Source organism: Symphalangus syndactylus, chromosome 21, assembly GCF_028878055.3.
Source record: "Symphalangus syndactylus isolate Jambi chromosome 21, NHGRI_mSymSyn1-v2.1_pri, whole genome shotgun sequence".
Lineage (NCBI taxonomy): Eukaryota > Metazoa > Chordata > Mammalia > Primates > Hylobatidae > Symphalangus > Symphalangus syndactylus.
In genome coordinates, this window is record NC_072443.2 from 65,948,137 (window position 1) to 65,963,251 (window position 15,115).

General features: G+C 37.6%; 1 protein-coding gene across 9 annotated transcripts in view; it reads right to left on the reverse strand.

Moving 5' to 3' along the window:
- The window catches only part of CNTN4 (contactin 4), a 985,842-nt gene that overhangs the window by 547,401 nt on the left and 423,326 nt on the right, over positions 1-15,115 (reverse strand). The window contains exon 1 of one of the 9 annotated variants that reach the window (XM_063630713.1): positions 9,887-10,105. The exons of 6 other annotated variants lie outside the window; for them this stretch is intronic. The gene's annotated coding sequence lies outside the window, so the exon portion shown is untranslated. Of the gene's footprint in view, positions 1-9,557; positions 10,106-15,115 lie in introns of those variants that run through there. 2 more of the 9 variants (XM_063630716.1, XM_063630714.1) reach the window with 2 other exon arrangements.

The following is a 15,115-nucleotide window of genomic DNA, read 5'->3' on the forward strand; positions in this document are numbered from 1 at the left end:
CATTGAGTTGCTATAATATTTACTTCTAAATTATTATCTTTAATAGTAACAGCACTTTGCAGTTGTAAAACTTGTTCAAAAAAGCTCAAAATGCTTCCTCACATATTCATTCAACTCTACTTAAGACCATGTCCTAGAGAGGAATGGCTGTACCCTTCTTCCAGAAGTTATAAATAGGTTTCAAAATAGTCAATTTGGTCAACTCCACCATTTAAGTCAGGCAGAAACAAAAACACCTGAGAAATGAGTGACTTATTGCGGGGGTGGGGGAGTGGGGGGATGGATAGAGGTCCACCCTTGTTCACAGAAACAAAATGAAGCAGAGGCCTGCTTCAGTAGCTGGATGGCCTGATTACAAAATCCTATCTTCAAACAAATAAGAGTTTGCCTCAATTACTCAGCTATTCTAGGCCCACATAATTTTGCGTTCACAAAAATATCTGAAAAACTTTTGTTCATCCACTTCATATGGCCTATATGAGATCAACTTAAATACCACAGAAGTACATTCAGCTGGGGAAAACAGCCAACAGAGCAAAAAGTAGCAGTGAAAATAGGGACAAGACACCTCAGATCCAAAGGGTGGCCTGGAGGACACTGCTTTGCCTTTTTGTCACAGATATATACCCTACTAGAATGCACATACTTTCGTAAGAGTAGTAATTTTTTTTGTTTGTTCATATCGTTCATTTTCTATCTCTGAACTCTAGAAAAACAGTATGAGGTAAATGGCAGGAATTTAATTAATAATAATTTAAATGAATTAATAAATATAGGCCAGTGGTCCTGAAGATGGGCCCACCTGGTGACTCTGTCAGCTGCACAGGTACACAAGAAAAATGACTGTGCTTAAACAGCCCAGCACTGTGTTCTCTGTTCCTTTATCAGATAGAATGTCTAAAATGTCTAGTGGAAAATTAAATAGAATTTAGGCTCTATCTTGTGGTTTAAAGAAAGTGTAAATTAGACCATTTTTCTATCCCTCTCATCTGCAGATTTCCTCTATTTGCCCAATTAATCAGTGAGTATCAAAAGTTTTTTTAAAAAAAGGAAAAAAGGGCTGGGTGTGGTGCCTCATGCCTGTAATCTTAGCATTTTGGGAGGCAGAGGCAGGTGGATCACCAGAGGTCAGGAGTTCAAGCCAGCCTGGCCAACATTGTGAAACCCCGTTTCTACTAAAAATACAAAAATTAGCAGTGTTTGGTAGCAGGTGCTTATAACCCTAGCTACTCAGGAGGCTGAGGCACAAGAATCACTTCAGCCCAGGTGGTGGAGGTTGCAGTGAACCAAGATCGCGCCACTGCACTCCAGCCTGGGCTACGGAGTGAAACTCCATCTCAAAAAAAAAAAAAAAAAAGGAAGCAATCACCAACCTATCTTTTTCTACGGTAATGTAAATCATGACTGGCAACTTTAGCGCCCCAGTAGAAATAAAAATATTAAATATGTTAGTAAAATCAGTAACTACAATATAGTCTATTGACCTGAACTACTTAGGCATAGCAAAATGTATTTATTGAATTCTGTGTCATTAACTTCAGACTCATACCTATAATATGATTTCTTAATTCTGATCCTTATAAACTGACAATGAATTAAACATATTAGGGTCTAAAAAATGCCTTGTAGGAATCCTTACATGCTTTACCTCATTGTCTTAGGTTCCTCTCTAAAAGTACACAGGATGGATTGTTAACACATGTTCCATCTCTTAGGTAGAGTATATGCCACTTCATGTTGTGAACCCGCATATTTTTCCCCAACCAATGAGAGATCCCTCAAATAACTTACATAGAAGTTGAAAACTGGATGTTATGAATTCGATAGATGTGTTTAGCTTTCACACATTTTAAAAATAAACAGCAATATTTAAAATTTGTGAGATATGGCAACACTGGCCCCACAATCCAACATGGCCACAACACTTAGGAGGAACACTGATCCACCGTTCTTTACAGACCCTGTGGACTCCCTGTTGTCTGACAACTGGTCCACCTCACTCTTTGTGTGTTCAGCCTGGTTTCTGCAGGTCTTTGGTTCTGGGTTATCTGGCTCCCAATAGAGTTCTAGCTTCATGGTACAGAATCTGAAAAGAAATGCAAGAATGACTCTCTTGCCAGGGAAGGGCACCCATATGGGGCTCTGGAAATTCTAGATTCCATCCCTAGACAGACTATAAGAAGGCCATTCTTTCTTGGGTAAGCCTCTGGACCTACTGGTAGAGGAATAGACAAGACAATCTGTAGATCATGTCCAGGCCTAAAATTCCATAATTGAATGTCACCATTTTCCTTGTTGGCTAGGGTGTCATCCTTAGACACACAGGAAATAACTTATGGCAAGGCCACTTGGGAGGGATGGCAGAAGAGGCCTTATTAGAATATGCCACTCTGGCAAAAGGATTATTTTGAGCTAAAGACACTTGAAACACAGTTGGTACAAGGAGGGCAAGCTGATCTTCCCTTTTCATTGTCAAATCAGGAGTTAAAACTCCTATGTGAAAGATGTCTTCCCTAAACAAGGATAAAAGAAACATTCTTATCACCAGAGACAGGGAGTCAAAACCAAGGGAATTCCGCACAAACAGATCTTGTTAAAATAACTCTTATTTTTCTTTAGTTGCCCCATTTATTCTAGTTATTTTCCCACAATTGCCTCTCTTTGTTCAACCTAATATAGAAGCACTTAGGTTTTGCCACTTCTCTGGGTGTTCATTTTCCTGTGGGGGCTCCCACGTAGATGTGAAAAATCTGTATGCTTTTCCCCTATTAGTCTGTTTTGTGTAGATTTAAGTCTCAGGCCCACAGGCAAAGTTTGACCTTCCCTATACTTCCACATCATCATCACAAGTTCTGTTACTTTCAAGAATCGCTCCCAAAATTGCTTATAAAACTTTTAAGCTTATCCATTTAGCCATGGGCTAAACAATTCTATCTGTAAAACTATATGTTTTATTTACTAGTTATGTATTTTTTATTTTTAACATATCTATTAAAAATTTCTATCTGAGTACTCTGAGATTATCAAATGTTCCACCAGAGGTATTTATTTCACACTTTGAGAAAACTCTGTGATGCTCAAAGTTCACCAAAACAGATACATTAGAGGAACTGTCAGAGCCTTAACCAGACTTTCAGACATGTTCCTAATTTTCTAGATTATTTTGCGACTGAAGACTGTCATGTACAACATCAAGAATGTTTCTCAAGTGAAATAGTTCAGTCTATCACTTTACACGAACATTCTGAGTATTATTCATGTATTATGAAAATGATTTGGAAAAAAATCCTATTATAACCAATGTATCATTTAGTCACAGCCTTTGATGAACATTGAAGGTTTGCAAAGATCTTAGCTTAGATGCGTGCGTGTGCGTGTGTGCACACACACACACATTAACCTAAGAAACTGTTTTCCTCCTAATAATTTAGGTAAGAAAGTTTAAAGCCATTTTTAAAGCTTTCACATCTCTTAAATCTACTCACGTGCCACAAAAGGTACTTTCAACAAGAAATATAATACTACAAGAGAGGTTAACAACAGCAATCAACTGAATACCCTTGTGGATTCCTGCAGGGAGAGGTAGGGGAGGGGGACTCTAGGGAAGGATTGTGTCAGTCTAAATCTGTTGCTATTTTTCTCTCTAAGCACAAAGCCAGACAGCTGGATGGGAGTACGAGTCACACACCTTAAATTACCAGATTCATACTTAACACACACATCATAAAGATGCCAGATACCATGTTTGAACACACGATTTGTTCTCTTCTGAGAGATGGTGGTTGTTTTCACCCCTGGAGTCAAGCGTTATGCCTGTGTGTGAGCAGCTTTACCCATCTGAAAGGCACACACATATACAATGAATTCTAACCAGTGAGGAGGCAAAGTTGTTGCAAATGACTGTGTTTAATTAGTGGTATGACTCATGGAGTCCATGTCCAGCAGACAAGGTTATTTATCTAAATGCTTGGAAGACCTAAACATATCACTCTGGACAAAGTGCTTGGTAAAGGAAAAGTGACGTGAAATAATTTCAAGAAGTCATTCAGTATTGCACAGCATTACACCTTACGATAAGAACTTATTTACTCTCTGAAAGGTTGAAGTGATTTAATAAAATCAACCTCCTCAAACTCAGTCTTCTCACACCATCTCCTAGGACTATTTGGGGTAATACAGATCACTGGAGGGAGGAGTGGTGGATCAGAAACACAGACCTTGGTAGAAGGATCAAGGTAATTTACTGGCAGCCTGTAAAAACTGCTATATAGTTTCCATAAATACATATTTATCAATATCTACTGAACTAGATGGAATATCCCCATTAACTACTCCAGAAACACTCACTGAAATAAGACAGACTGACTACGGTGCCACAATACCCACTTCATTTAAGATAATTACATTTTTAAAGTGTGGCAGCCAGTACAGTCAAATCCAACAGTGCTCCTTTTTCTCAGTATCTCTTCACTGATCCAAATGTCTTAATTATTTCACAGTAACTTGGCAATACCTATGCCAAATATTTCTGAATTAGTCCCAGTGTCCTTACACTTGATATATTTCACTCACTCACAATTTTCCTTTGCAGAATGAAACCACATCTCTTCCAACCACGATACAGTCATTCCTCTATTTCCTTATTTATATTTTTTTCATTTTTTTTTTGTTATTGCTTGCTTGCAGGGCACTCAACTTTCTATCCACTGATAGAGGGTTTCCTTCTGGCAAGCATTAAATCTGTCTCCTTTAGTCTCCTGTGCCAAATGCCTGGCATAGTCAGCTTCTCTAAATTCTGTCATATCTTCAGAATGTATAGCCCTGCATTTTATATCTAAACATAAGAAACACTTTATTCCTTTGCAGCTCCTTCTGACGTGTTCCTCTCAATTTTAAATCACCCCATTCTTCCCTTAAAACAGAGAAATTTCATGTGAAAATGCAGAATGACTTCCCTTGTTACTTTGGAATAGAGGTGAAGACATGAAGCCATGTACAAGCCCTGGAGTCATGTCTATGTCCAATTTACTTTACCTCTTTAACTATACAATAAAACAGCCTGATAAGCCGTTGGAGCTATTAACTAAGTAATACTGAATTGAACATCTCAAATCAACAGAGGTACTAGATTAAAACCAAAAGCAACGTCCCTGAAGATGCTTGGTAACTTTATAATCAAGGATTTGAGAGCCACAAATTATCAAATATTACCTGTCAGTATTATATAGTTTGCATTGAAATAGTTCCTAAGTACAAAATCATTTTGGTCATAGATGGATGCACGACGATAAAACAAGTTATTTCACATTATGGATTCTACTTACAACAAGCCTGCTGCCTAAACAGCCAGGATATCTACTCAGTTTTATGAGATTTGGAAAATTAATTTTATACTCTGCATCAAATATATATATGCATCAAATACAGTCTACAAGTTCAATAAGGAATAACATTAATATTCAAACTCCAGAATAGTAAGACACATATAGAGACCTCCCAATAATAAAAATGGAGAGAAAAATGAGTATTTCAACTAACATTTAAAAGCTGTCATAACACTACCCTGATCTGAAATAAGACGAGCCCATCCAAGCTATTACTGTCATCAAATGGCCACTTATCATCCATCTTGGAGTACACTTAATGTTAAAAAATATTTATAAGTGTGTATATATATATTGTCAACTGTACAGTAAAATATTAGTCTGTAAATTTTTGTGCCAATCCATCTATTCCATTTAACAGTGGAAGAAACAAAAAGCACTACAATCCTTGTCCTACAAGTATAAATTATGAAATTAATTTAGCTTTTTCCAGTATCTACAGTAAAGATTCTCAAATGAAGTGTATTCACAATTTGGTTCGAGTATATCAAGAAGCACTCATTAGTGATGGGTTTAGTAACTTCATCATCTGTTGTTTTCAACTAAGAGGACTTATCTAGTGATAAACAATCGTAAGATTACAAGCAATGTATCATTAAAAAAACTTTCCCTCAAATATTTTTCTTATCTCATGTTTCACAAAGTTGCTTACTTGATTATGCGGACGGGTATCTATTTGTTAATAAAATGATGTATGCCTTTTGTTTTTCCATACTGTTTGACAAGACAATTTCTTATGGAAAAATCAAATGATTCGGTGAACATATTTTCTCTTCTTAAAAATCAAGCTCTTTAATATCCTGCTACCTAGAAATGGGCTATTGTTCGTGAACTTGCTTTATTTTTAATGTAAATATTGTTAGCTTAATACATTAAGATGAATCCTTCACCTTAATCATCTTCAATTTAGAGTATAAGATTAATAACACTCTTATTTTAAAAATTAACATGGGCAATCTATACACACTTACATATGCAGCATAACTTTCAGGGTCCCTGCTGCACAAACGTGCCTAAAGCTAAGTAATTCTAATATATAACAGAGCAGTATATCAGTAAGTCATTGATACTTCAATGAACTATCATCAGAGAAAGTAGCAAACAGGTTATGCAAATGAGCAGACAATCCCAACCTTGTTTCTAAAGTCATACTTGACTTGAGGGCAATTCACTGATGAAAAAGGGAGAGAGGAAGGCAGAGGGAGAGTAGAACAGGGAACGGGACAGACAGGAAGAAGGAGAAGAGTAGAAAGAGAAAGAGGGAGGGGGTAGCAGAAGATGGAGGGAAGGGAAGGAAGAAAAAGGGAGTTAGAAAGAAAGAGAAATGAAAGAAAAAAAAATGAAAACATCCTAGTGAAATATTGTTTAAAATGACAGCTAAGTCACATGTCACCCTGTCCCTAGGCATTTGAAGGACGTTCCAGGCATGAGTGACCAGTTAGAATAAGGTGTCATGAGCTCATAGCTTTCTTAACCTAGGAAGGATCACAGAAATCATACTTCATTTTACTGGGGGCTATTGAGGCACAGAGAGGTAAAGCAGCTTGTTAGAGTTGCACAGCATCTTAAAGGAGGTTAACTCAATCTTTCACTGTTACTAGAGATAACCAATGGAGTGTATACTTTGACAATGCATAGTTAAGGCTTGATAACATTTAAAATCATCCAAAAGTATTACAGTTATTAAATTATTTTTCGTTCAGTCATATTCATTTTTTTTTTTAAAGACAGAGTTTCACTATGTTACCCAGGCTGGCCTCAAACTCCTAGGCTCAACCTATCTCAACCACATCCTCCCACCTCAGCCTCCCTGGTGGTTGCGACTACAGGCCTGTGCCACCACACCCAGCTCATATTCAACTCTTTAACTTGTCATCATGGAGATAGTTCACAGAACTGCATTCCTTGCTTCACAGTGGCTGCCCTAAGCTGTTAAGGAGGGTTAGGATATGATTTGTGTGCAGAGGTCCTGCTTCCAAATGCTGCTGAGGATGTTATAAAGTCCTCTTTGTGCTTAACCCAGCAGCTCTGGGGTCAAACAAAACAGTCTGCCAAGGATCCAAAACAAAGAATGCAAGGGGATTTAACTCTCTGCTGATGTATCCCAATTTACAAAATTCTTTCCACTTTGCTCAGCCCCGGGGCTTTCTAGGAACTAAAGAGCTAGTGTACTTGGGTAGCACAGAAATTGTCCACAATGTTATTGGGTAGATTTGTATGCATGCAAACACGTACAGAGATACACTATCTTTACATATACAATTCAAGACTTTTCCTTTATTCTCTTTCATAGCACTTTAAATTTATTTTGAAGACCAAATTGTTATGGCTTTAGAAGTACCTCTTACAAGGTATATCTGGCTTCCCGATCTGTCAAGAGACCACATACCCTAAACTAACTCCCGGAGCGTTCTATCCACTTTCCTGCAGATTAAGCAAACAACTAGGGAGACAGTGTCCCAATTTTATAAAATTATCTAAACATTCCGAAAGTAATAGAAGCAAACTACAAATCTTGCAAATACCTCTGTGAGCTTTGTGGTGACTGGCTACAAAAATGTTTAACATTCTAAGGTATGAGTTGAAATTTCTAAATATTTGAATGGAAAATAAAAATCAAATTTAACTACATTGGGAAGATACTCCTCTAGAGAAGGCAATCATTTCTGCTAAATACAAATAAAGGGGTTTGGGACCCCGAAAAAAAAAGAAGAAGAAATCGAAACTCAAAAAAACACAGTATTTACTCAACCAAGTAGATACAAATTAAGCATTTGTTTAAAAAAAAAATCACTGGACCTTAACTAATCCTATTTCTTGTCACCCTCTTAAAACAAGATCACATCTTGCGCAAGATCATATACTTGCAGTAGTCAGAAAAACACTAACAGTTATTTAAAAATATAGCTAAGGGTTCACCAGGAATCATCACTCACAAAAGTCAGTTCAGTTTTGTAAGAGGGCATGAGGCCAGCCTTTTGTTTAGGGATGATATAGCCATCAAAACCACTTGCCGTTATTTCAGATTTCATTAGCAGACCTTTTCGCACACTTACTTTTTTCCAGAGAACCGAATACTTGGCAAGGACACCCCTGGGACTGTTTGCTACTCAGAGGTACCTGAGTCCGTCTTTTGCTTCATCTTACCAGATGTTAAGCATTCTGTACTGTTTTGTGATCATTTTCCCTCCAAATCTCAAGCTCTGAAAATGCCTGTGCTCGTATAGACAACTGTCTATTTTCAGTCTTCTCTCTCCTGCACAGTTCCTCTCAACCAAATCTAATGAGAACATACTCTATCCTCACCAGTAAGATGCTTCCATACTTCACAGACTGGTTTTTCTCTGCCTTGAGACTTACTGCCTACTCAGGGAAATTGTATTTCCCACTATGGAAATTATGGGATCATCAGGCTCCACGGTCTCAAGCTCACTGTGGAAAACTTCAATTCCCCTTTTCAGGTATTCATGATTTTAAGTTCACTTTGGTTCACATTAGCTCTGGCCATTGGTCCACGTTGTTCAAGCCACTTTTATTCAAATTCAGTTTTTACAACAGCTCAATTATTCTACTTTCAATAAAAAAAGAAAAGTGTGATTTATGTTTAGGTTAGGGAAACAGAAAAATCCACAAATCCCTTTCCACAGTGATAACAATCTTTAATTTCACTAAGGCATTGATCATTTGAAAGACATCATGCAAACATTATTAACAATATTAAACTCTAATAGCATTTTTACAATGAATCTTGCATGAATAATAAATATTAATTTGATAGATGGCATTGGGGGATACATAAAAAGATAAATGAACCAAATTTAAAGTGATTATTTTGTTTTTTTAATTCACATTACTTCTTAAAAAGTGGTGCATTCAAAAGCAATAAGGGGCTAAACACAGACTCTTATTTTATGTACTGTCTCATAAAAATGGAGATATACAGTTTATATTTGCAAATATTCCGAATAGTTATCCTGCCCACCTCCATGGCAAAGTTTCTAAACACCATGCAACTGAAAAACAAGAGAAAGTTTTCTGTTTCTGCCTTTCTTAGTGGCAGCAGAGAACAGCAAAATAAACAATGTTAAATTTAAGTTCTGGAAATACAGGCACTTCTTTTACATAGGCATGCATATAAGATTATCTCTTTATACATATATTAGTTTTACTTACATTTTTCTTGCAATGGCCAGAGGTACAGAAGAAGATAAATATATGCTCTAATCATCCTGGCACCAAAGATAATGCAACCATGCCCCCAAATTAAAAACAAAGCCAAAAATTCCTAACTTCTATAAAAGCATTCTGAAAGGCTCCTATTCCCTTGTATGAATCAATTATATAAGAGATTTAACAGAAACAGCAAGCTCTAAACAGATCACACTCTATCTTACCAGCTTGATTCAACAAAGAGCAATGGAATAGAAAATCAAATGCAGCTTGCAAAGTCACATTCACATGGAGCTGTAGGGAGAAAGAGGGGGGGAAAACCTGGTACTTACAGACTGTAAAGTAAAATGTCCCAGTTTCGCTTTACATGTTACAGCAAATCAAACAGAGATTTCAGCTCTCAGCAAGTCCTTGCTTCCACTACACTGATCATCCACGCAGAACAGGCCCTTATGGATTGCTTAGGCAGCTGGGAGATAATGGGACCATATTCTCAGCTGGGACTAGAGATGCTGAACTGCTCTCCGCTGTGCGCTGCATGGCTCTCCGCCAGCATTAATCAAGGAGGACCCAGCTTCCTGGCTGTGTTCCCCAAAGGATCGACATAATTAGCACATGAATCAAAGACGCACACTGGGAGAATCACACACATCTCTAACTGGCTCTCCTCACATCGAACCTGATTAGGAAATCAAGTTTGTTCTCCGATCAAATGTGTTCAACCTTTCAAAAATACACAGAGGCTCACACAGCTGTTTATAGATTTTGGGGGAGGGGTGGAGATTAAGGCTTCTTTCCCAATGGGCAATTTATGTAATTCCTCAACTACAAAATATAATTACACTGGTTGTTTGGTACACAGGGTGGGTTTGCCCTGTGATTTGGTTTGTCTGTTAGGGATTCTCAGCAGCTCCCAAGAAGGTTATGGGTAGCAGCATCATCTCTTCTATGGATTTTATGCGACATGCACGTGTACGTTCTTTTCAGAGTCAGTCTTTGGGGAGACTGGTTGAACTAAAGCTGGTGTTTATGGGGGTGTTTTATGTTCCCCAAGTCGTGCGTCTTCATTGAGTACTAGAAGTCCAGGGCATTCAAAGCAAAAGGGTTTGGCATGGCACACCTGGGACATCTAGTATTCTAAAAGGAAGTGGTGATATGGATCCATTTGCATAACTGTAAGAACACTCTTCCTTACTCTGTCTGCACCGTAATGCACTCAGGGGTTATAAACTAGTAGCCTGTAGACATGCTTGGTTTGGCAAGAGAGAGATTTGAGAATCTGAATGTGAACATTTTTAAACAGAACATGTGTTCCGCACTTTATCAAAACCTTGCCACACACTTTTGCCCAGATATGCTACCTGCTGGCACCGGAAGACATTTGTTTATGTAAATTTGACCTTAGTTAAGCAAGTCTGGGTTATGGATATAAAACATTCCATTTTACAAAAAGGGAGACTCAGTTCCTGTGTCACTCATAAAAAGGCTGTGATTAAGGCACCCGTGTGATCATTTAAAGTCCACCACATGCAAAGCAGCCAGTAGTTAAGGAGCCTGTATGATAAAGAAGGGAGAACATTGAGGCAGTCAGAAATCTGACTTCTAATCCTCATCTTGCTGCAAAAACAAACAAACAAAAAACCCAAACAAACAAACAAACAGGTGGTCTACACCTTTGTGAGTCTTCGTTTTCTTTTCTGTACAATAAGGGCTTTGCTGCAGACCTCTGACAACCCTTACAATGTGACATTCTATTCTTGTCCTAAGATCTAGAAAATAGACCTTCATTAGAAAGGTGCTTACACCTCATAATAGCACTGGGGTAATGGGAATGAAATAAAGTCATGCTTTTTTTGACTGGCAAAAATTTGGGGATGGAGGGTCTTTTTTACCTTTGGGGGCCGGTGATCAACTGGCTAGTAACCAGCTGTTTCAGAAAACTTGAAACATCATGCTCAGTGAGTAAATTTTAAATGTGTGGGAAAAAAAGACAGGTTGGGCAGAAAATGGTCTTATCTAGTTGTACACAAACTGTGTCTACCTGATAGTAAAACACCTGGGTGAAGAACCAAAAATCCAATCAGAATGTTTTGTCTTCAAGGTGCCAATCAGAAGAGCTCTGGGATTTTGTGGGGAAAGAGTGTTTATATTTGATGTGGATTTCTCCATCTTACTTTCTTTCATCCCTACTATCCAAAGGTAGAGAAAGGTGAGGTTTTCTTCACATGGTCAGTTATGTTATCTTTTGTGAAAAAAATGTGTATCACTGAGGCCAAGACCACCCAAACTGTGTTAGGGTTTTGATTGTCTTAGGGAATAAAAGCCAAATGGATCAACACTTTCTTGATGCCTTACTCAATAGCTAGAAAAGTATTCTCTCCCAAAGGATACATGATTGGCTAAAAGATGTCCACTACCAAACCCTTCTGTGCTCATTATCAACTCAAGTATCCCCAAAACAGATACATGCCCTCGAATAGATTACCAATAGTTAATGGTAATGATATGCAAAGTGGGGTAGAAAGAAACAAGGCAATTATACATTTTTGAAATTTTACTAAACTTTTGAGTAATTTTGTGTTGGTTCAACACGTTTTTTAAGTACTTTCAATCCAATTTCTGTAAGGTAACCAGTTTCTTTTTTTCTTCAGATATTATTACATTTGGCATAACTTGTAAAATGACTGGCACAAATTTCATGTTGGTTATTTTTATCAGGCTCATTATTATTGAGACTTTAAAAGATCTACTTCACGCAGCTCATGTGAGGTTCTGACAAAAATAGGTTAATTAAATAGCAATTGTGCATCTCAGTCGTATTAGCAAACATATTGCTGTAGCAAATGAAAAGAGGAGCAAATTAAAATACTAAAGTGTTTATTCAGTAGTACAGCCGAAATAAATAGTTTAATTGGTTTTAAGTTCTATTCAATCCCTGTTTGCCTGGTAATTACTTTGATTAATCTTTGATTATGATATGTAATAGATTCGCTTTGCCATCATGTGATTTTCACTTGTTTTTAATGGTAGGTGTTAACTACTAACTAAAAAATTTCCAACTTCCATCAATTCTTCATACATTTCTCCCTAGAGATATACCATTTAAAATATGAAGTGTTTATAATAAAAACCTAAATCTGGGAAATGCCTGATTTTTTTTTCATTAAAGGACATAGCCAACATTAAAGTCCAAATAAATATAACAAAGGGAAGGAAAAAAGAGACCAACATGACTAGTTGCCACAAACAAAAGAAATGGTCTTCTCAAAGACAGTAGAACCTGCTACTTTACCTCAGAATATATTTTAGAAGCCAAAATATATACAGAGATTGTTTTAGACTTGGTATTGAAATAGCAAGAAACAGCATCTATTTGGAACTGTGGAGTCCGCAATTTTAACAACTCTCTTGTCAAGGCTAATAAGAACCTGGGGGATGGGGCTCCTGAGGTCTCTTTCTGGCCATTACACAAGATTCACCAAGTTAAATACAGCTCTGAACCTCAGCAAATCTAGGGGCAGAATGAAAGTTATGGGAACAATTTCCCAACAGTTTGAGGCTTAATCAATGTTTTTAAATGCTTTAGAATCTTCAGCAATAAGTCACCAGATGTGCATACAACTGCTCATTGCTTCTTCTTGAAAGTGTTTTCCTATTCCTTGCATCTCTCACTAAAAGTCAGAGTCAAAAGCTGAGACAACTGTGACATTTCTCCAGCTGGGAACAAAATTTCAAAAGGGATGGTTCAGAAATTGCTGCCCAGGGCACCTACTGGAATGATAATCTATGCAGCAATGATTGAACCTTCTTTTCCAACCAAAAGCAATGGAGCCAGTAATAAAATATTCAAGAAGTAAACCAAAAGTATGGATGCACATAAGAAAGTATGTGGCCATATTAATTTTCCAGGAGATAATCAGATTCTAATAACAATGACCCAGAGACCAGGGTCATGAAATTAAAACAGTCTGTGGAGAAAATAGCCCATTTAAATAATTATGTCAATGTGACATCAAATTGACCTATGAGCTAGATAAAAGGGTGCAATATGCCTTGATATTCATCTACCACTAACTGCTTAGAAATTTGTAGTCACTATTAGCAAAAAATTTGAGGGTGTGTGTGTGCGGAGAGGGAGAAGGAAAGAGAGAACAAATTGTTTTATGAGTGTTACTTCTCATTTACTTTTTGGGGGAGAACTGACTTATCCTTATTTTAATGGCTAAAAAAAATAAGCCAATTTTCTTTTTTCTTTCTTTCTTTTTTTTTTTTTTTTTTTGAGACAAAGTCTCTCACTGTTGCCCAGACTGGAGTGCAGTGGTGCAATCTCGGCTCACTGCAACCTCCGCCTCCTGGGTTCAAGTGATTCTCCTGCCTCAGCCTCCTGAGTACTTGGGATTACGGGCACCCGCTGCTATGCCTGGCTAATTTTTTGTATTTTTAGTAGAGACAGGGTTTCACTATGTTGGCCAGGTTGGTATCGAACTCCTGACCCTGTGATCCGCCCACCTCAGCCTCCCAGAGTGCTAGGATTAGTCATCAGCCACCGCACCCAGCCAACACAAGCCAATTTTCTTACCATCCAAGAAGAGAACAAAAATCCTTTTCCTCAGAAGATTCTGATTTTCCTTCCAACAAAGACAGTTTAAAAAAACCCTGATTTTTGGTTGTTACAACTTGGGGTAGGGGTGCTACCGGCTGTTATCATCCTATGAAGCACAGGACAGCCCCCCACAGCAAAGAACTATCTGGCTCAATAGGTTAACAGTGCCATGTTTAAGATACCCTGACCCAAAGGAAGCATGATGGGGCTCTCATAGTTGGAATACCGAAGAACAGAGTGCTGAGATTAAAACCCGACTAAGTATAAATCTTGTTGCTCTACATATAGCTGCAGTAGCTGTACTAAACTGTTTTGCCTTGGAAGTTATTTTAGACGTTTCAGTATGCTTTCACAAAAATTACCACATTCAGCACAATGAGCTAGTTCAAAAGCCAAGAATGTCCTATAATTCCAAGTCTATCAATGCAAAACTAAACACGAGCCTCAGAACAAATGACTGGAGGCATGATCACTAAATAAAAACGTCAAGGCCCTCTCTCCTCACTAGATTATGCCTCCGAAAACCAAGCATCACTACAAAAAAAAAAAAATCTCATTCCAGCCTCTCTTGCCCTCCCCTCTCCTGTCTAACACCTCGAAGTGCACACAACTCATAGGCAAAGTGAGCTCCAAATGTCTTTTTTATTTCTATCTCTATGATTGTCCCTAAATAGATGGGCAACATTTTACATGTTCCTCTATCAGGATTCTGATCTTACTCCTGAAATAGATACAGTTTTAATACAGAGTTGGGATGCAATGCAAACATGCTTCAATTCATGAACTTTCATTAGGAAATCCGTTGTTAGACTGCTTTTGTTTACTCATTCAACAAATATTTATTGAGCACCTACTAACTCACCATCAATTTAAATTATTGGAAGAAGAAATTGAATCTCTCAGCATCTTCTTCCCTTATAGACTTCTATGCATTTATATTGTATCCCCTACATCATTC